At 47.7% G+C, this 22,504-nt stretch overlaps 1 protein-coding gene and 2 long non-coding RNA genes across 7 annotated transcripts in view; 2 read left to right on the top strand and 1 right to left on the bottom strand.

Annotated features, from left to right (window-relative positions):
* Positions 1 to 22,504, top strand: part of MAPK4 (mitogen-activated protein kinase 4) — a 168,030-nt gene that overhangs the window by 129,525 nt on the left and 16,001 nt on the right. The gene's annotated exons all lie outside the window — the stretch shown is intronic.
* On the bottom strand, positions 14,518 to 18,347 carry LOC123331261. Of its 2 annotated transcripts, XR_006547820.1 has the most exons (4): positions 18,206 to 18,347; positions 18,027 to 18,076; positions 17,466 to 17,706; positions 14,518 to 15,112 (listed from the first exon to the last, which is right to left on the bottom strand). It is a non-coding gene; the product is annotated as an uncharacterized LOC123331261 (long non-coding RNA). The 2 variants fall into 2 exon arrangements; XR_006547819.1 differs by lacking the exon at positions 17,466 to 17,706.
* On the top strand, positions 17,648 to 21,817 carry LOC123331263. The gene is made up of 2 exons (XR_006547822.2): positions 17,648 to 18,737; positions 21,124 to 21,817. It is a non-coding gene; the product is annotated as an uncharacterized LOC123331263 (long non-coding RNA).

Here is a 22,504-nt window from a genome sequence, read left to right as displayed (position 1 = left end):
GGTATAGAGGGAACCTACCTCAACATAATAAAGGCCATATATGACAAACCTACAGCTAACATCTTACTAAATGGTGAAAAGCCTACAATCAGAAATAAGACATGGATGTCCACTGTCACCACTTTTATTCAACATAATACCAGAAGTCCTAGCCCCCAAAATCAAACAATAAATGAATCCAAATTGGAAAGGAAGAAGTAAAACTGTCTCTGTTTGCAGATGACATAATATACATAGTAAATCCTAAAGTCACCACCAGAAAACTACTAGAGCTCATCAATGAATTTGGTAAAGTTTCAGAATACAGAATTAATATACAGAAATCTGTTGCATTTCTATATACTAACAAGCTGTCATAGAAATTAAGCAAACAATCCCATTTACCACTGCATCAATAAGAATAAAATACCTAGGAATATACCTACCTAAGAAAGTAAAAGACCTGAACTCAGCAAGCTCTTAAGACACTGATGAAAGAAACTGAAGATAAGATAGATGGAAAGATACACTGTGTTTTTGGACTAAAAGAATCAATATTGTTAAAATGACCATACTACCCAAAGCAATCTGCAGATTCAATGCAACCCCTATCAAAATACCAAAGGCATTTTCCACAGAAACAGGACAAATAATTTTTAAATTTATATGGAAACACAAAAGTCCACAAATAGCCAAAACAATCTTGAAAAAAAACATAGCTGAAGGTATCGTGCTCCCTGCCTTTATATTACAAAGCTACAATAATCAAAATATTAATGGTGTTAGCACAAGAACAGACATATTGATCAATGGAACAGACTAGAGAACCCAAAAATAGACCCACACACTTAAGGTCAATGTATAACAAAGGAGGCAAGAATATACAATAAAGAAGAGACATTCTCTTCATTAAACAGTGCCAGGGAAATTGGACAGCTACATGCAAAAGAACGAAATTAAAGCATTTTCTAACACCATATTCAGAAATAAACTCAAAATTATTAAAAATCTGAATGTAAGACAGGAAACTGCTAGAAGAACACATGGCAGAACACTCCTTGACATAAATGTGGCAATATTTTTTTTGGATCTGTTTCCTAAGGCAAAGGAAACAAAAGCAAAAATAAACAAACAGGGCCTCATTAAACTTAAAAGCTATTGCATAGCCAAGTAAACCCCTGTGAAAAGACAACCTACTGAATGGGAGAAAATATTTGCAAATTATATGACCAATAAGGGATTAATATCCAAAATATATAAATGGTTCATACAACTCAACATCAGGGGAAAAAAATGCAATTTAAAAATGGGCAGAAAAAAAAAACCTCAAAAAAAAAAAAATAAAAAATAAAAATGGGCAGAAGACTTGAATAGAAAAGTCTTTTCTATTTTTCCAGAGAAGACATATAGATAGCCAAGAGGCACATGAAAAGATACTCAACATCATTAATTATCAGAGAAACACCTATCAGAATGGCTGTCATCAAAAAGACCACAAATAAAAAATGTTGGCAAAGATGTGGAAAAAAGGGAATCCAGTACACTCACTGTTGGTGGAAAAGGCAACTGGTGCAGTCACTGTGGAAAACAGCACAGAAGTTTCTCAAAAAATTAAAAATGGAACTACCAGCTGACCCAGCAATCCCACTCCTGGATATATATCCAGAAAAAATGAAAATACTAATTCAAAAAGATGCATGCACCCAAGTGCTCATGGCAGCATTATTTACAATAGCCAAGATATGGAAGCAATCTAAGCGTCTATCAACAGATGAATAAAGAAGAATACTATTGGAATACTACTCAGCCATAGAAAAGAATGACATTTTGCCATTTGCAACAACATGAACGGACTTGGAGTGTATTATGCTAAGTGAAACAGGTCACAGAAAGACAAATACTATATGACATCACTTACACATGGACTCTAAAATATAAAACTAGTGAACGTAACAACCAAAGAAAACAGACTCACAGATACAGAGAAAAAGCCAGTGGTTACCAGTGGGGAGAGGGAAAGAGGAAGGGGCAAGATAGAGGCAGGTGATTAAGAGGTAGAAACTACTGTGTATAAAATAAACTACAAGTATGTATTGTATGACATGGGGAATATAACCAATATTTTATAATCACTACAAATGGAGTATAACCTTTAAAAATTATGAATCACTGTTATATACCTGTAACTTATTATATATCAACTGTCAACGAATATTTGAATGCTAACCATGGGCTGGGTGCTAGGGATACAAAACAAACACAAGACTGTAAACAAGGGCTCTGCTTCGTGGAGTTTATATTTAAGTGTGAAGCTTAGGTAGACTAGATACTTCATAATAGTCCTCAGGTTCACCCACACAATCCTTTCAGCCCCAGGTGGAGTCGTCCCCTCCCTCCCAGAAGTGCAGGAGGGCTGGATACAGGGCTGCATGGAGCTGGGCTTTAGCCCCGGAAGAACCACGATTGGGTTTTCTTCTTTCTCTCCGGGGGTTCCCCTTTAGGCCTCTGGCTCACCATCCATGCTCCTACCCTGACCAGCAGGAAGGGGGTTAGGCCTGGTGGCCCCTCCTGTCTTTGGGGGAACTTCTCCTCACCCTGCTGCTGCTAAGTCGCTTCAGTCGTGTCTGACTCTGTGCGACCCCATAGATGGCAGCCCACCAGGCTTCCCCGTCCCTGGGATTCTCCAGGCAAGAACACTGGAGTGGGCTGCCATTTCCTTCTCCAGTGCGTGAAAGTGAAGTCGCTCAGTCGTGTCCAACTCTAGCGACCCCATGGACTGTAGCCTACCAGGCTCCTCCATCCATGGGATTTTCCAGGCAAAAGTACCGGAGTGGGGAGCCATTGCCTTCTCCTCACCCTAACCTCCATCAAACAGCCTTGGAGGAGCCTCTCTTTTTGCTTAAACTCCTTTCACTGGCTCTGTCATTGCGACTCAGACAAGCTCTGAGTCCCGTCATTCCTTTGGGTGGCCTCTGTCTTCAGGAGAGCTGGAGACGAGGCGTGGAGGGGGAACGACTCTCTGCCCTCACCAGGTAGGGCTGGATCCTTCCTTAGAGCAGCTTCATGTCCTCAGAGCGGCCACACAGGAGAGAGGAAGGTCTGTCCTGAGGAGGACCCCCCCCCCCCGGGGGCTCTAGAGGCCATCAGCAGAGAGGTCCTGGGAGGAAGCTGAATAGAGTGGAGGCTGTTGCAGGGATCCAGAAGCAGGTTCTGGGCAGGACTGGGGACAAAGGGACAGGAGCAGCGTGTGTGGTGACCCACAGGGGTCGTCACATCTGCAGGCCTGGCTCCCTGGAGGTGGTCCCAGCCCACCTGTGCTCACCAGTGGGTCTCCTCCCCGTCACGCCTTCTGGATTCCTTTGTGGAGGCTCCTTGCTCAGGACGCTCGTGGTGGGCATCCCACAGCCCATCAGGAATGCACAGACCAAGGAAGTCGCTCATTTGGGAGCAAAACCCTGGCCTGAGATTCAGACAATCTGGTTTCTAGGCTTAAGTGACCAGGAGCAAATAGCACTGCTGTGTGCCTTGGTTTCCCCATCTGGAAACAGGAACAGTGGCCGCTCTTCTGAGGGCACAGAGGCATGATAAGAATTGAAAGCAATGTGGGCTGCTTTCAGAGACCAGAAGAAAGACAGGTGTCAGGGTCCCCAGTCCCAGCCCAGCCTCCCAACGTTACCAGTGTGACCCTGAGCAAGTCACCCCGCCCCGCGGGGCTCAGCCTCCTCACTTGTCAAATGACAGAGTGCCCCTGCTTCCCACACGCTGCCGTGGGGAAGATCAGAGTTCAAAGAGGAGGACACGCTCAGAGACGCGGACGTGCCACGTGTGCGTGAGGAGGCACAGTGACCACAGAGCAAGCGGCGAGACTGATGATCAAGGAAGTCAAGGACTCCCCCACCCATCCCAGGGCCTTCCCCTCAGTCCATCTCAAGACAAAGACCCCAGAATTCTAACCGCGAGACTGCGTGGGATCAAAGCAACCTTCATCCCTGATCATCAGGTCTCTGCCCTGCTCCTCCGGGAAGGCCAGCTGTGTTCACCTCACCCCCAGACTGCGTTCGGGAGAAGCAGCCAGGTTTAAAGACCGTCATCATCCTGAGGGGTGCCAGATGATGACCCTCGGTGTGTCCAGCTCCCCGGTGGGCTCTGTTGTTACAGTGATGTATGTCTACTGCTTTCAAGGGGAGTCCTGCCACTGGAGCCAGCGAGTCTGTGCTTGACGAATTTCCCGGCTAGCTTGGGGCAGGCGACACTCAGCAAAATAACAATTAACAGGAATGCTCAAGCAACCAGAGTGGCGTGGTTCTCAGGGATACAGACGTGAGGGCCACGTAAGAGCCTAGATTTCAGCTCCTCTCACTGCCCAAGGAGGCCCTCCCACAAGTGTCTTGCCCAAGATGATGGTAAAGTCTAGACTTGACTCTGACGAGCAGATAACCACAAAACAAATACAAGTTGCATCACGAGTTCCCTTGTCCTTTGGACCATCAACTTCCCATTGGTTCCGAGTCCGAATACTCTGTAGACCAAATGCCAAATGTCTTCCACATTTTCTACGCTTCTCTCTGGTGCCTGATGCCATGATGAACTAAAATTCAGAAAGACCCGGAAGCGAAGAATGTCACTCAGTCATCACAAACTGAATTCTGTTCCCTGGGTGCTAGGCACCAAGGCCGGAAATCAAATGGGGACATTACAGAGATATTTCCAGACACAGAGGTTGAAACAAAAAGCCTTTTCTGCTTAACTCTCTTTTAGCCAGAACACCAAATCATCTCCACAAAAGCACTGAAACTTCTGCATGATATTAACACTCTGCTTCCTTCCTGAACAATGGATTTTCTTTTCAGAAGTGGCCCCTGATTTATGCAAACCAAACCACCCTACTCTGCTGTTGGAGAGCTAACGCAAGGCATGTTTGTTCACACTCCAAACCCAAAGTCCATTTTGCAAACATGCTTCCCTTTAAGCTTGTACATGGTAATCAGGTTGAGGTCTTCCTGCAGCCAGCATGGGCCCAAGTTTTCTGGGACACATCTGCTCTGTGCAACGAGACTTCCTTGACATCTTTCTCAGTTGTTTGGCGATGTGGGTGCCCACGGCCATCCCAGAAAGGAGTACTGCTTTTGTCAACTCCACTCTGGTTGACTGGAGGAGAGAGGAGCAGAATCAGGACTGAGGTCACGGATTTTGAGCAGTGAGACCAAGGAGGCCAGACAGGATGGATGTGAGATTCCTAGCAAACCCACCTTAGACTCAGGACCCCCTAGCCCCCAACCTTCTCCACAAAGCCTAGACTGGGAAAGCCCAGAAAGGAGGGATGCGAGGCCTGAGTCAGAGCCCCTGAAGGCTCATCTCTCCCAAGCTAACTCTTCTGCTTCACCTGCCTTGCTGTTTCAGGTCATTACAGTGACCTATGCATCTGGGCAGCTGTGCCCCTTAATAACAGGCAGTAGAAAAGGAAAGAAATCTCTCTACTCCTGTTTTAAAGTGATACTGTTCAGGTTGGGCTTTCACATTTCTAAGCCTCTCCCACTCCTTCTCTTTTAGATCCAGGTGTGAGTTGATATATAAATTATCCTCACTTGCTTCCAGAAAAGCATCTTGCTGCTAACAACGCTTGACACAGTGAGTTAACCTCACTGACATATTACAGAGCACCCAAATGCACAATGAGAACAAGACAGTCAGAACAAAAATTTAAAGAGCTCTGAATAGAGATTGTAAATGACAAAAGAATTTGGCAGTCACTATGTAACCACTTAAAAAGCTCCTTTTATCCTAAAGAGAAGTCATCTGTAATTGAGGTGAAGAAATCAGGTGAAGGGAAAGTATAATAATTTCATTTCTGAAAAGAAAGCATATATGTGTGTGGATAGAGAGAGGAAAGGAAAAAATGAGAATTATGCTAGCAACCCACGCCAGTACTCTTGCCTGGAAACTCCCATGGACGGAGGAGCCTGGTAGGCTACAGTCCATGGGGTCACGAAGAGTCAGACACGGCTGAGCGACTTCACTTTCACTTTTCACTTTCATGCATTGGAGAAGGAAATGGCAATCCACTCCAGTATTCTTGCCTGGAGAATCCCAGGGACAGAGGAGCCTGGTAGGCTGCCATCTATGGGGTCGCACAGAGTCAGACACGACTGGAGTGACTTAGCAGCTGCAGTGATTCCCTTTAGGGAATGGGGTTGGGGGGTGATACCTTGAGAATCAAGGAATAACTCACTTTGAAAGATTATTTCTTTAGTGGCTGAGATTTTTTAAGTGAACCTATACCAATTTGTGATTAAAGAATAAAACAAAAATCTATCTTGCAAGACAGCAAAAGGAAAGCTCCAGAAATGAATCTGCCAGGAAGGCAAAGCATCTTCAGGAAGGGCAGGGCACCTGAGAGGCAGGAAGGAGTGAGAATTTGACTCTCACTTATAAAGAGAGGATTCGTGGTCAGTTGAAATTTAACATTTTTTCTGCCTTCTGATGGAGGCCTGTGCTATTGAACTTAACAAATCCTGGAGCATATTCTGTGTAAGAGCCTCCTCTATGTATGTATGGGGTTTCCTGCACACCCACACATGGTCATTTAAACACCCATGTGGCATTCAGTAGAGGCAGTTTTCTGAAACCAGTCTTCAGGTCAAAGCATTAAAAAAGATAAAGCCTGGCGAATTTTTTTTTTGCACAATAGGTTTTATCACTCTCAGGTTTTACTACTGAAAGCTTTCCAACTGAGGCTCTTGCCCCATGTACTTTTGTGCAGAGAACACCTCTGATGGTCTCAGAGAGTGAGTATGTGGAACCAGGACTAGTTTTAGCCAAAACTGCAGAGCTAGTAGGGTCTGTATCTCTTGGTGTCCTTTCTGCATCCCTTGGCTCACATTGGAGCTTCCCTCCTCACTTTGCGATGCCCCATCTCCTTTCCCATCCTTCCTTATACCCACAGGAGCACCGCTGGATGCTTCTTCCTTCTCTCAAAACCCTCCACGGATCTTAAAGGGAGCTGGTATCAGTCATTTACATTTTAGTATGAATGTTAACATATGGCCACAGAAGCAGGAGGTCTTTATATCTTAAGTTTTACTCTTTACTGTGACATGGAAGGTTGAATCCCAGGGAAAGGAATTTCCAGGCAACAGCCAACAGGTGGAGGCAGTATTTTTCAAGCAACCTTCCTGCTGCTACTAAGTCGCTTCAGTCGTGTCCGACTCTGTGCGACCCCAGAGACAGCAGCCCACCAGGCTCCCCTGTCCCTGGGATTCTCCAGGCAAGAACACTGGAGTGGGTTGCCATTTCCTTCTTCAATGCATGCAAGTGAAAGTGAAGTCGCTGTCATGTCCAACTCTTAGCGACTCCATGGACTGCAGCCCACCAGGCTCCTCTGTCCATGGAATTTTCCAGGCAAGAGTACTGGAGTGGGGTGCCATTGCCTTCTCCAGAAAGCACACCACCTGACTGCTGCCTTGATCTTGGGTCTTCCTGCCCAGAGGCTCAGTACAGGGCCTCCCCCAGTCCTGGGGGGCCCCCTCTGCTCTCCGGAGGATACTTTTCATTGTTCTCCACATTGTTCATTTTTCTCCTTTCATTGTTCTCTAAATGGTGTGTGTCAGGTCTCTGGCTCAGACCACTCACCTTTTGTAGGAGAGAATCTGGACACCCAGGACCCAGCAGGGCCTGGGATTCACTGTTGAGAGCCCAGGAGAGGGAACTCTGGAGAGCACTGTGTGACCTTGGGACTTCCCTGGTGGTGCAGTGGTTAAGAACCTGCCTTGCAATGCAAGGGACGTGGGTCCAAACCCTGGTCGGAGAACTGAAATCCCACATGCCGTGGAACAACTAAGCCCGCGCGCCAGAACTAGAGAGTCCACGTGCTGCAGTGAAAGACCCTGCATGCCGCAACTGAGACCCAACACAGCCAAATTAATTAATTTAAAAAGTTGTGTGACCCTGAGCAAGCTAGTCATCCTCTCCCAGCTCAGTTTTCTTACCTGGAAGAAGGACATAATGGCTTCTCTTTTCTTGTGTTGTATTAAGGATGGATTGTGATCAAGAAGGCAAAGTGCTCAGCACAAGGCCTGGCAGGCCGGAAGCCCTCAGGAAATCTGAGTGCTTACTTGGTGGAACAAAGCAAGGCACACGGGAGGAAAGAAAACCAAAAATTCAACTGCTTTGATCCAGGGGCCTCCTATGGGTCGTGCAGTGAGAGAGTACGCGTGAGGGTTGGCTGGTGGCTCCCAAGCCCAGCACAAGATTGGAAATGATGGCTTGTAAGTAAGGAGAACTCAGGACAGCAGTCCCTCTGTTATGCAGCCTCACTCATCTGAGGCACAGGCAAGACAGAAGCTAAAAGGATCGTTGGCTGCTGAGCAGATGGTACATAGCTGGTGCACAACGTTTATCATACACTTTACCTGAGCCTGTGTACCTTCACTCTATACGTGGTTCTCACAAAATTCATTATCCGGTTGTCAAGGCCACCATGGACGAAAGGCAACAAACGGGGTGAGACAGGCACCGGAAGTGCAGAGAGAAGTGACAACCGGGAGTCTGCCAAGGAAGGAGACAGAAAACTAGACAGACAGACATTAGAATTAACAAGGAGTCACAGCCATCAGGCTCTGGAAGAGTGTCTGCCTCCCTTTGATTTCTGAGTGCTGCGGTGTGTGATAGCTCAGAATTCAGAATTATGATGTCCAATTTCTTGACCCTGCAGAAGGATGTTCAGCTACAGTCAGTGCATGTTAAGCAGCCAGCAGGGTGTAGAACGTGAAGGACAATAGAACCTTGCGGGGGAGATGTTCAAGTGTGCATGGGCTGTCCACAGATTTCATTATCATTTCATTCCCATGATAATCCTGGGGTAAAGGCAGGACTCATGCTATCGTCTCCCATTTTACAGAGGATGAAGCGAAGCCTCAGGGTGGCTAAGAGACGGGCTCGGCTCACATGACTAGTGTGTACTAGAGCTGGGCTTCCCCCAGGACCTCTGATTTGCAGTCCAGTGCTGTTTCCACCACGTGGGTGCTTTCAAACTGTGTTCCTGGGAACCCCAGGGTTCTGCCCAGAGGCTGATACAGGGGCACTGCACCCCCTCCCCCAGCAGGGCTGTGACTTCCCACCTCTGATGCAATGAGGATTGCTCAGTATTTCTCCGCAGGAGTCTTTAGATGAGTAAAATAAAAAAAGATCCTGCTGCCTGGGGGAGAAAAAGAATGGAAGAAAGAAAAACTGTGAAATGTTGCCCAAAATATTTGGGGAACATTTCTATCCAATTAAAATCAAAAGAAAGTCACAGGGCTGTGTGCGCACAGGGGAGACCTGCTGCTCTCCAGAAATCTCAGCCGGCCAGAAGGGCTTTTTCTGGGGATGTCCAGTCCTGCTGGAGGCAGGTTCCCCAAGGGCTGCCCCAGGTGGGCTCAGTCGCTGACCTTAGATGGAAAGATCTCAGCCTGCACTCTCCACGCCCCTCCTCCATCCCCTACACGTGCACGCAGGGTCCCCAGGCCACCCAGGGCCATCAGGGATCTTTACAGTCCCTCTCATGGGCCACACGAGTTCTTCATCCCCACCTCAAGGCAACACCTGGCAAACTCCTCAATGATACTCAGCTGACCCAGCACCATCACTTCACGTGGTGTCCTCTCTGCCCAACAAAGCCATTCCTAAATTCTTTCACAGGGGTCACGCCTGTTGTATTTCAACAACTTAGTACTTGTTGAATGAATGACAGTTATCTTTCTGCGTGTTAACAGTGGCCTCAAGTGCCCCAGAGTACCACCGTGTCATGTCATTTATCTGAGGGTAAGATCGGGCCCTGCGACAGGTCCCCGGGAGCGTCATCTGCAGAGACAGGGCTTCTGTGACACCATACCGGTGGCCACTAAGTCACCTGGGAAGAGCTGGCCCATCTCACTTGGTCACTCTGCACCCACAGCCACCTCACCGAGAGGAGGAAAGAGCCTGAGTGCCACCAGATGTTAGTCATTCCCGTGTCACCACCATGACCACGGGCAGACACTTGCTGAATGCAGACAGTCTGGGCTGGGTATTTTAAGAGGGAAATTATACGACTTCTCCTTTACCTGGCCACTGTCAGAAATCAGTCTGAATTGTAAGCACTTGGTAAATAGCAGTGTTGACCATGACTGGAGCTGACGATCCAAGGGGAAAGACAGGACACAGACTAAAATCTTAGCAAAACAGACAAGGTGGCATCTAGCCAGCGTGGAGGGAGTGACACAGATAGCGTCCTTTGTCGAAACTTTCCTTCCCCCACCTCCCTTTCTGGCCCCATTTTCCCCCCTCTCAATTAGAGGTCATTTTGGAGCTGGAAGGGCTTCCCTGGTGGCTCGACTGGTAAAGAATCCGCTTGCAATGCGGGAGACCTGGGTTCGATCTCTGGGTTGGGAAATGTATCAGAAGAAAATACTTATGGTTGTGAGACTTGGACTATAAAGAAAGTTGAGTGCCGAAGAATTGACGCTTTTGAACTGTGGTGTTGGAGAAGACTCTTGAGAGTCCCTTGGACTGCAAGGAGATCCAACCAGTCCATCCTAAAGAAAATCAGTCATGAATATTCATTGGAAGGACTGATGCTGAAGCTCCAATACTTTGGCCACCTGATGAGAAGAGCTGACTCATTGGAAAAGACCCTGATGCTGGGAAAGATTGAAGACGGGAGGAGAAGGAGACAACAGATGATGACATGGTTGGATGGCATCACCAACTCAATGGACATAAGTTTGAGTAAGCTCCAGGAATTCGCGATGGACAGGGAGGCCTGGCGTGCTGTAGTCCATGGGGTCACAAAGAGTCAGACACGACTGAGCAACTGAACTGAACTGAGAACTGAAGGGGTCAAAGAGGATGTCTTGAGGTGGGGGTAGGGTGTGAAGTGAGCCCTGTGGGTTGTTAGGATGTAAATAGGAAGGGAGGGAGGAGCCTTTCCAGGGGAGAAGAGAGACTGGGGGAGGGGCAGAGCAGGAAGAACCTGAGAGAGCAGGCTGACGGGTATGAAGACAAGAGAAAAAAGAACCATTAAAGTCTCTCTCACCACGGAGACTGACAGAGGGAAAGCTGAGGAGCTTCTGTGGTGTTCCTGTTGAGCCCTGACTGCAACCTGGTCAAGTGTGAGCTCTGTCTTGCAGATGAGGAATCTGTAGCTCAGAGAGGTTAAGAAAGTTACTGCGAATCACCAGCAAGTACATCACTGGCCCAAGATTTGAACCCAGGCTCACATTCTCAACACAGATACCCAGCATTGGAGAAATCTTTGTCTGGAGGGGCAGTGCAGGCTGCCCTGGATGAGGAGTCAGGTCCTCCTGCTAAGAAAGCCCAAAGATACTTCAGTGCAAGAGTCAGGGTCCCAGCAGGGCAGAAACACCTAGGAGGATTTGTAAAGAATTTTACTTTTGGAGTAAGGAAACGGCAACCCACTCCAGTATTCATGCCTGGAAAATCCCATGGACCGAGGAGCCTGGTGGGGTACAATCCATGGGGTCACAAAGAGTCGGACACGACTGAACGACTTCTGTGTGTGTGTTTACTTTTGCTATTTAAAAAAAAAAAAGGCAAAAAAAAAAATCAAAGTCATCATCATGGGAAGAAAATTAGACCCTTGTTGGACACTGTATTGGGCTTCCTTGGTAGCTCAGGTGGTAAAGCGTCCAGCTGCAATGCAGGAGACCTGGGTTCGATCCCTGGGTCGGGAAGATCCCCTGGAGAAGGAAATGGCAACCCACTCCAGTACTCTTGCCTGGAAATTCCTCGGATGGAGGAGCCTGGTGGGCTGCAGTCCGTGGGATCGCAGAGTCGGACACGACTCAGCGACTTCACTGGACACTGTATGAGTTTGCTAGGCCTGCTGCAATGAAGCGTCACAAATTTGAATGACAGAAATCTAATGTCTCACAGTTCTGGAGGCTGGAAGTCCAAGATCAAGGAGATTTGGTTTGGTTTCTCCTAGCACTGTGAGGGAGAATCTGCCCTCTGCCCCTCCTCTAGTTGCTGGTAATCTCTGGCATTCCTTGGCTTGTGGGAGCATCACCCCAAGATCTGCCTTCATCTTCTCCCAGCATGCATGCATGTCCAGATTTCCCCTTTTTAGAAAGACTGGCCATATTGGATTAGTGAAAGTGTTAGTCTCTCAGTCATGTCTGACTCTGTGCGATCCTATGGACTGTAGCCTGCCAGGCTCTGTCCATGGAATTCTCCATGTAAGAATACTGGAATGAGTTGCCATTCCCTTCTCCAGGGGATCTTCCTGATCCAGGGATAAAACCCAGGTCTCCTGCATTGCAGGCACATTCTTGACTGAGCCACCAGGGAGACCTATATTCCTATATTGGATTAAGATCCACTTTAATGACATCATCTTAAGCAGTTACATCTGCAGTGACCCTATTTCCAAATAAGGTCACCTTTTGAGGTGCTGGAGGTCGGGACTTCGAGATGCAAATCTTGGAGGACACAATTCACCCTACAACAGGCTTCCTTACATTCATAGTTTCTGTAGATTTTATTTGAAGTACCTACAGGAAAGGAGCACCAGGCTAGATCAGTCCTAAGGGCCTCTAAAGATCTCTTCCTGGTCTGGGGGACCCCACGAGCAGAGCAGTGTGGAGAGAACAGACCACGAAGTCCTGACCTCAAGGTGCGATGAGGCTTGGACACTTGAGTCAAGAGAATAGCATGAGACAGCGCTCCCTGGCGTTGAACCCCACTGTCCAACCCCAAAGGCTGCGTGGGGACATTGTGGGCTTCCCTGGGAGAGAAGCAAAAGCCATCCTGCAGAAACTGCAGGTCCGAGAGAACAGTATGTTGGGTTATACTGTGGCTATACTGCACTCACTGTATGTTGGGCTGTACCCTGTGGGCCTGCGGGCTTTGTAGCTGCCCGGCCTCAAGACCAAAGAAAGACCCCAGAGACAGCAACAGAGATCGAAGATCTTACAGGTCAGAGGCAAAGGGTCCCAGAGCAACACAGCACCGTGTGAGAAGCAAGGCATGGTAGCCGTCTTGACTACTCCGGGGAGAAGGAGGCTACCATTTATAGGGGGATGCGATGTCAGGTGGGCTCGTCAGTTACCGAGGGCGATTATTAAGCCTTATAAATAAGAGGACTGGATGGTCATGCGAGTGAAGCAGGGACTGGCCGAGCAGGGCACACAAGAGAACAGGCATCTCAAGTGGCCTAACCGTACACGCTGGGAAAGACTATGAGGTTCCAATCTGGGGTCTCTTCTGGGTCCAGGGACCCTCCTCCCCATTTGGCCAAGGGCCAGAGCAGCCAGCATCAGCTGCCGTGAGCTGTGTGTTGCCCATAACACAGCCTGGGAAGTCAGGGGCAGGAACAGCCCCTTTTCCCAGCATAACTTGTTTACACGGAGTGTAACAGAAAACATGTTTAATTGGGGTGATTATCCACATAGACACAGACAGTGACGGCAGCACTAGCTGGCTGCGGTGAGGCTGAGGTCCTGGGAACGTGTAGGCAGTCAGCCTGGCATGGGGCCCCTGGCACATGCTTGGAAGAGAGGCATGGTGAGGAGGAGAAGTGCGTTGTGAAAGAACCAGTGAGAAACTCAAGAGTTCTGGTTCTGTATACACAACAGTTGTTCTCAAAGGCTGGCCCCCAGACCAATAGCGTCAGCATCACCTGGAACTTTTTAGACAAGCGCATCCTCTGGCTCTGCTGCAGACTCACTGACTCTGAAACTCTGAGGGTGGAGCCAGGGCTCTGAGTTTAACAAGCCCTCCAGGTGATTCTGATACCTGCTTCAGTTTGAGAATTGCTGATGTAGAGCATCACGAAGCTGTTCAAAACAAGACAGGGCTCCTTCACAGCTTCAGCACTTAACTAGCTGGGTCACCGTATCTTTATCTAAGCCTTACTCTGTGCGTGCTTAGAGGCTTTAGTCCTGTCTGACTCTTTGTGACCCTATGGACTGTAGTCCCTGCCAGGCTTCTCTGTCCATGGGACTCCCCAGGCAAGTATACTCGAGTGGATTACCATGCCCTCCTCCAGGGGATCTTCCTGACCCAGGGATCAAACCCAGGTCTCCTGTATCTTCTGCATCGCAGGTAGATTCTTTATCCCTGAGCCACCAGGGAAGCCCAAGCCTTACTTTACTTATCTATAAATAGGAATAAAAACACCTGCCCTATGGGAGCAGCAAGTGGACCGCAGAGGTGGGAACTTCTCTGCTTTGTTCACTGCTCTGCCCCAGGACTCAGCTAGAACATGACAGCTCAGTAGATGGTTGCTACGCTGGTGATGCAACAAGACTATGGTGAGGTATTCGTTGAAGTTCTGCATGTCAAGTATTGATGCAATGCTTGGCAGGCATCTAGTAAGTGCTTCATGATCATGCAGATTATAGACAGATGATGGCGATGCTTAGGAGTTCCCCTTCTGCAAAATGAGAGGCTTGGTTGAAATGACCTACATCATCCCTTTTAGAGACGAGTCAGAAGATCAGGTCCACAGCCTCCAAGGGTTCTAACTGCACCAAAATCTCTAAATGGGGAGGAGAAAGGAGGTTGGTAGGCTGTCATTTTATCCACAGAAGGGAACAGAAGGAAACAGGACAACGTTGGTCACCTGTGCATCTTGGGCCCAACAAGTACAAAGCGTAACTCAGCCATCTAAAGAGTTCTCAAGGGCCCCTGAGTAGCTTGGAGGTTTCCAGGTGAGTCTGGGTCCTAACTCCTCAACGTGAGGCCCCCTATTGGCAGACAGCCCGAAGGTGCAGGGTCGTGGGCCCTGCCCAGTGAGCAGTTTCTCAGAGCTGCTTTGTGGGATGGGCTTGTCCAGGCCAATTAACTTAGTTACAGGAGCTCACCCATATTCCTCTGTCACTCTGAAAAGTGCTAAACCACAGCAAGAGCTCCTTAAAGGACAATAATGCTCTCTCCCTCTGGGAATCAAAATGACAGCTGATCATGGTTTTCATTCTCCTGAAGGCAGAAACCTAGTCAGGGCCTAGGTTACACTACTGGGCCTTGCCCACACACTCCTGTGGGTGGCACATCTCAGGTCAGCAGGAAATCAAATCGGGCAACAAGCTGGCAAGTCTCAGTGTCCGCCTTCCACAGAGTGGCCAGTGGCCTCCAGGGTCCGACCATCCCAACAGCCCTAAAGAGCAAAGAATAGAACCACAGATTCTAAATTAAGAGTATGCTATGAACCCTATGCCCATAAATGTTCATTTATTAAATACATATATTTATTAAATAGTAATATGAAGTGAATAGGTTCTTAGAAAAATATAATTTTATCAAAATTGGACTCAAAAAGAACACCTCAACAATGCAATAACCATTAAAGAAACTAAATCAGTAGTTAAAAAGCTCACAACGAAAACCTCAGGCCTTATAGTTTACAGGCAAACTTTTAAATAACATAAGTTTAATCAAACTCTCACAGAGAATCTAAAAAGAGGAAATACCCTGCTACATTAAAACATTGTTACCAGAGTCAGAAACAAAGGAGGAAAAAAAAAGATCACATGATCTTTTCAACAGATACAGAAAAACATTCTAGAAAATTCAGAGCTGGTAGTATGATAAAAACTCATACTAACTAGGAAGAAGAGGATTTCCTTCACTGAAAAATGGTTTCTACCAAAAATCTCAACAAAGTTTTATTTAACAATGAAATGTTAAAAACCTTTTTTAAAAGCTAGGAACATGCTAAGGTTGTCACTTACTGCTCATCATTGAGCTAGTCCTGGCAAGCAAAATAAGGCAAAACTGTTATTATTCACAGATGATTTGGCTGTGTAAATAAAGCCTCAATCTACAGCCAAATTAATAGATTTAATAAAGACTTTAGTAGTGTTACTGAATATAAAATCAATATATAAAATTCAACTTCATTTCTATACACTGGCTGAAAGCAGAAAACATAATCTTAAATAATATACCATTATAATATATATAGCAATTATATAATTGCTATATTATAGCATTATATATAGAGCAATCAAACAATATGTGGTAACTTGGTGATTCAGTTCATACCTGGAGTTAGGACAAACCTCACAGGTTAAGGGCATTCCCCCCACAGAACTACCTACACTTCAACCACAAACTCAGGGTTTCCCAGCCCACTTGCAAAAATAACCAACTAGCTACATATTTGAGGACTCCCATACCCCCTCGCTTGAACAATTCACAAAACTCGGGAAAGCCCTATACTTAAAATAGGACTTTTTAAAGCTAATCCAATAAACTTCAGATATAGAACACAACCAGCCAAAAGACGAGGCCCATGGGGCAAGGTCTGCTGCTGCTAAGTCACTTCAGTTGTGTCCGACTCTTAGCTACCCCATGGACTGCAGCCTACCAGGCTCCTCTGTCCATGGGATTTGCCATGAGTACTGGAGTGGGTTGTCATTGCCTTCTCCGGGGCAAGGTCTAGGAGGGTCCCAAATGTGAAGCTTCTTGGTCACCCTCTTAGCAAATTGATGTGTATCACCAACCAGGGACTCTTACTTAACTTTCAGTGTCCAGGGTTTTAACTGTGGATATGTTTACATGGTTTTCAGCAACTTCTACATAGAGTTAAGTTAGTGCCAGCATCTTGGTGTAGGAATAACTTCTAGGAATACCTCTGTGGCTCACCAAATCAACTCATGAGTGTCACGACAAAACAGCAGGGCCCACCCTATATAGCTCACAGTACATAACGAGTAGGACATCACGGACAACCGGGTTGATGAGTGTCATGGATTCAAAGAATAGATGTTTAGTCACCATGTAAGAAAATTGGAAATGCCCCCCAAATCTCACAGCTCATAAGCAAAAGAATATCTAAGTAAGGTTTTTCCCAAATTTGACAATAATCTTGAAAATGTATACGACATTGGTGATAACTAGTTTTGAAGGTAAAAAACTTCTAGACTATCTACCCAACGAAAGAATTGACTGTATTAGAGGAAAGACTGAGTTATCTTTTCAATTATCTGTCAAACACTGAATTAGCTTTAAATTCTGCCTGTAAAAATTATTACAAAACTGTCATAGACAAGATCAGAGATTATGAAATCCATTCACGTGTTTGCTACCCGCACTTTGCCAAGCAGCTAATTAGTAAAAATGTTATTTTTATGAATGTTGTGATGTTTGTGCTATTTGCCAGCTTTTCAGAATTTTTAATTTGCTGCACTTTTCTGATTCAAAAATAAATATTCACTTCCGTACCCAATTTTGTGTTCATAACTTCTAAGGACCACCCCCGTGCCCCCGAGCATGGATCCACCCTGCCCCCTTTCTGCTCCTTTCTTCACTTGGTGCCTGCCTCCTCCCCTCTCTGTCCCTCACCCAGCGTTGACTTGTTGCTAGTTTAATGATTGTCTTTGCAGTTGAGCCAGCTAACTCACTGTCTAGAATTGGGCTGTAAGCTCCTTGAGGATAGTCCCCTAACTTAGAGCATCACGCCCAGGGCCAGCACCACCAGAAACACTGAAGAAATGCTGTCAAAATACCTGTCTGAAATGGGACCTGTGTTCCCTGGCACAGGTGACCCGGGCAGCCTCTCAGCACTGGGACACTTCTAAAGAAGGCTCATGCCGGAGACCTGCAGCTTTTGTAGGAAGGGAAGGGTTTCTGCAGAAAGGATGTGGCCCCTGATGGATAACTTGAGCCGGCTGGTTGCCTGGTCAGCAAGGAGAGAAGACCCTTCTCGAGGTCAGGGTTGGGCAGGGTTACTGAGCCTGCATTCAGACCCTGCCAGAAGCAACAGAGGAGAAGGGCTGGAGTCTGCAGTCTCCCCTCCACCCTGCTGCCTGTTTGCGCTCTGGGCAGTGGGCTGGCCTCGGTGCCTGCACTCCCCACACCTCTAATGGCTTCTGTAACAGGCAACACCCCTGCCTTGGCTCAGCAAGTCCAGTGGCCCTGGCCCTAGGAGGCTCAGAGATAAACGGGGGAGGAAGTACGTTTCCATCCACACGGAGCACACTCAGCAGCAGCCACGGTGACCGTAGAAGACGGGGAAAATGGGCCAGTGTGTTTCCTCTCCCAGGTAAACACATTAACAAGGACCTTACCTGGGACTTCCCACAGCGCATCCTGAGAACAACTGGTCCCTAAGATGCACCTAGAAAAGAGAAGTGGTTACATGGACAGAGAGAAGTGCCAAAGACTGCATCCTTAGCCCCTGAGACGGTAAAAAAAAACTTACTAGCCGCTGCCAACCTGTCCCAGGGTGTTTGTCCACACGCCTTACCTGCCCCTAGTAACCTCTCTGGGGTGTGGACCCATCTGGGGAAATACTGCCCTCACTATAAGCAGCAACTGTGGGTGAGACTCTCCAGGACAGGCGGGTAGTCAAATTCAGCAGTCGTGGGGAGTTTCGGGCTGCTTCTACCAACATCTACCGGTAGCGACTTCCTTCTAACACACAGGCGTCCTTCCCCTGGTCAGGGGCCTTCCTGCATCAGGAGCCCTGAATGACCACCACCTCCTCCCCCTGACTCCTCCCCTTCTTGGGACTGGGAGAGAGGGATTTCTAACACCTGCAGCGCAAGGCCTGACCCCTCCCACTGTCATCTGTGAAGTGAAGCCACCTGGATGCTCTCAAATCTGCCTTCTAAGTTCTACCTGATCCTGGATGGAAACAAGCAAGGCCACGAGGGCTCTCTCTTCCTTTTCTTAGCCGATTGATTCTGTCTTTGTTACCTTCAATAAAGGTGGTGGTTTACACCCCAGAGCCTTCAGAGAAGGGGAGTTGCCCAACGAAGTGCCTTTCATTCTTCTGGGTATGCTCTCCCCGCAAGCTGAACAAGGGGGAATTTTAACCTTCCGTGAGGGGATGGGTGAGCAGAAATGAGGTTGGGGGGGAGGCTGGGAGCAGGAGAGGGACTTCGGAGACTGGACTGTCCTCTGGGGGACTTGGTGACCTTGGCACTGTGTCACCGACCTTCTGCCCCAGCTTCCCACCCCCTCCCATCAGGAACAGTAACAGCACCCACCTTGTGAGCATAAGTGTGTGCTAAGTCGCTTCGGTCATCTCCGACTCTGAGTGACCCTATGGACAGTAGCCCACCAGGCTCCTCTGTCCATGGGGATTTTCCAGGCAAGAATACTGGAGTGGGTTGCCATTTCCTTCTCCAGGGGATCTTCCTGACCCAGGGATGAAACCGCATCTCTCATGTCTCCTGCGTTGCCAGGCAGGAGCGCCTGCCAACTAGTGCCACCTGGGAAGCCCCCACCTTATGAAACTGATAATCAAATGAAAGGACGCAGAGCTCAGGTGGTACCTATGGCGACCCACTCCAGTACTCTTGCCTGGAAAATCCCATGGACAGAGGAGCCTGGAAGGCTGCAGTCCGTGGGGTCGCTGAGTCGGACACGACTGAGCGACTTCACTTTTCACTTTTCACTTTCATGCACTGGAGAAGGAAATGGCAACCCACTCCAGTGTTCTTGCCTGGAGAATCCCAGGGACGGAGGAGCCTGGTGGGCTGCCGTCTATGGGGTCACGCAGAGTCGGACACGACTGAAGCAACTTAGCAGCAGCAGCAGCAGGACGTGGTCAGCTCCTGGCAAACATGACTATTGTCTGCGTCACTCAATAGTGCTTTGGGGGGTGAATATTCTCTTTCTTTTTTGAGAGTGAATTAGAAGGGATTGCACTAAAGCCCTGAATCTGACCTCTAGGTTGGCCCCAAGGGCCCAGCTCCCACCATTAAGGTCACATCAAACAGAAATCCACAGCCACATCTCACATCTGAGGGAGCCCCTAGATTTCAGAGGGCTGGACTTGAACGTGGCAGCTACCTTTGTCCCGCAATTCAAACATGTCCCACAAACTTCAAAATAATCTCCCCTTGACCGGTGATCAGTGTCTAAAATTCCACCACGGGCGTATCAATCATTCCTTTGGCTTAGATTTTTATCCAAGTCAGTCACCTCGTTGAAAGTGAGCATCTACCCTAGAAAAAACAGCCTTCAGGGCCTCCCCTTCCATGGAGTTGTGATCTGGAGATAAAGAGGTCCAGGATCACAAAGGCTTACCAGCTAAGCCAAGCAGAGGGGAGGGACCTGCAAGAATTTCCCCAGAGAGAAAATGAAAAAAGAAATACCTTCCAGGGTTGTCAGGAGGTCAGCTGAGTTAATGCTGCCAAACTCCCTTGTGCCTAACGGGGACTCAACAAACTTTCATTCCCTTCTCCTCCTAACCTGTTGTCAGTGGTTTACACCTGGGGTTAACGAGGGCCTGAGACGAGGGCTTGCTGGGTGAGCTGGTGAAGGTGAGAGTGTTTCTTTTGGGGACAGGACGGGAGACAGAAAAGGAAGCCTTGGGGCCACTCCTTTGAGTCACTCTGGTCCCTGTTCACTTCCCCACTTGTCACAGAGGCCTTCCTAGACCACCCACCCAGTCCCTCACTGTATCTCCTTACCCTGCTTGACTTTTTATTCCTCACACTCCCTCGGCTGTCTTTCCTACCAAATGCATGTCTACAAGGACTTTGTTTTGCTCTCTGCCAGGATGGAATCTCAGCATTGCCAGTTCGGACCTGATTTGGCCCTGGTCAAACTATTTCCTTTTCTGTGCTGTCTTCATAGGGTCATTTTGATGATTAAATGCACTAATAATAAAGCAGCACTTGGCACAGTGCCAAGCACATCCTAAGTTCTCACTGAATGGCTGGTTATTTTCTAGTAAAATTTTCCTTCCTGTGGGTCAGCCGTCTGGAGAAGACTGCTGTGGCCACTCAGGGAATTCATCTCGAGTGGAGCCAGAAATAGAAGCCTGCACTAATTGGGGAACTGTGAAAATACTGCTTACCTTCCAAAGCCAATGAGCCAGGGATCCCTAGGATACTGGTTCTCAAATATGGCTGCGCATTGGGGTCACCTGGAGAGTTTTAAAAATGACTGATGCCTGGGTGCTCTGCCAGAGACTCTGATGTCATCAGCATGGTTGGTGGCCTAAGCATCAGGATTTGTCTTAAGTTGCCCAAGTGCTTCTAATGTGTATCAGGTTTGAAAGCCGCTGCTCCAGACTGCTGCCAGATTTCCCCCTTGAAAGTCAGCGAGAGACAAGTGTCTAATTATGGCCTGCTGGTTAATGCATCTTCCTAAAAGGGACCATTCGCTCACAGTCCAGCCCATTAAAAACTAATCACTTTGGCCCTGCAGGGTCCCCTCGCTTAGAGATTGCTAGTGACTTCGGTGCAGATTTCTAGGACTCCAGCACCCCGCAAAGGAAATCCTGGAGGCCAGCAGCACAAGCAAATGGGGAAACTGAGGCTGGAGCAGCTGCACCAGGCCTTCGTCCACCCAGCCCAGCCCTGGTCCTGGCAAGGACGGCGGTATTAGAACTGGCGATCCAAACAAACGAAACATTTTGTCATGTCTTGCACTGTAACAGAACTCAGAGCTGATGATTAGGATCCCAGAGGGATAACATGCAAAGCTTTTATCTGTGACGCGAGCTCTAGTTGAGTGAGAAGACAACCACATTTTAAGAAAGTACTTTTTAAAAAGAAGCTCAGCTCCATTGCTCCCACCTTCCTGCTGTTTAAAGCAGGGAGAAGTACATTATGCTGAGTGAAAGAAGCCAGTCACAGACAGACAGATACTGTATGATCCCGCTTATATGAATAGTCACATTCAATAGAGCCAGAAAGAGTGCTGGTCGACGGGGGCTTTGGGGGCTGGAGTTGGAGAGCTGTTGTTTAATAGGCATTGACTCAGTTTTGCACATGGTTGTGATGCTGGGACAACAATGTGAAGTACTTAATACTACTGAATGTTGTGCTTAAAAACAGTTAAAACGGTGAATTTTATGTGTATTTTACCACGAATAAAAATAAGTCATTTTTTAAAGCAATTCTGATTTTTTTTTTAGTGTAAAAGGAAGGGACCACATGGGGGCTGCAGGCCTATAGGAACTTAACTGGGCTTTTGGTTATTTCCATGGAAACTGGGGGAGAGATGAATTTCACTGGAGAGGATCCAGAGCAGGGAGTGGGGAGGGGGCAGCCCTGAGAAAGGAGGGCATCAGATCAGCACTTAAGGGGCATCCACTTTAGAGGTTATTGATGGCTCGGACGGTAAAGAATCTGCCCGCAATGCAGGAGACACGGGTTCAATCCCTAGGTTGGAAAGATCCCCTGCAGAAAGTAATGGCTTACCCACTCCAATATTCTTGCCTGAAGAATTCCATGGACAGAGGAGCCTGGCGGGCTACGGTCCATGGGGTCACAAAGAGTCAGACATGACTGAGCAACTAACACTTTCACTTGAGAAGTTAATGAAAATTCAGGGCAGCTGATTTAACCACACTGTTCACCATGTGTATTTTAGCTGCATAAACAGAATGTGCATGCATGCTCAGTCGTTCAGTGGTGTCCGATTCTTTGCAACCCACGGGCTGTAGCCCACCAGGCTTCTTTGTCCATGGAATTTTCCAGGCAAGAACACTGGAGTGGGCTGCCACTTCCTTCTCCAGGGGATATTCCAGATTCAGGGGTGGAACCCACGTCTCCTGCATTAGCAGGCAGATTCTTTACCACTG

Source organism: Bubalus bubalis, chromosome 22 (genome assembly GCF_019923935.1).
Source record: "Bubalus bubalis isolate 160015118507 breed Murrah chromosome 22, NDDB_SH_1, whole genome shotgun sequence".
NCBI classification, from domain to species: domain Eukaryota; kingdom Metazoa; phylum Chordata; class Mammalia; order Artiodactyla; family Bovidae; genus Bubalus; species Bubalus bubalis.
This window is presented reverse-complemented; position numbering and strand designations above follow the sequence as displayed.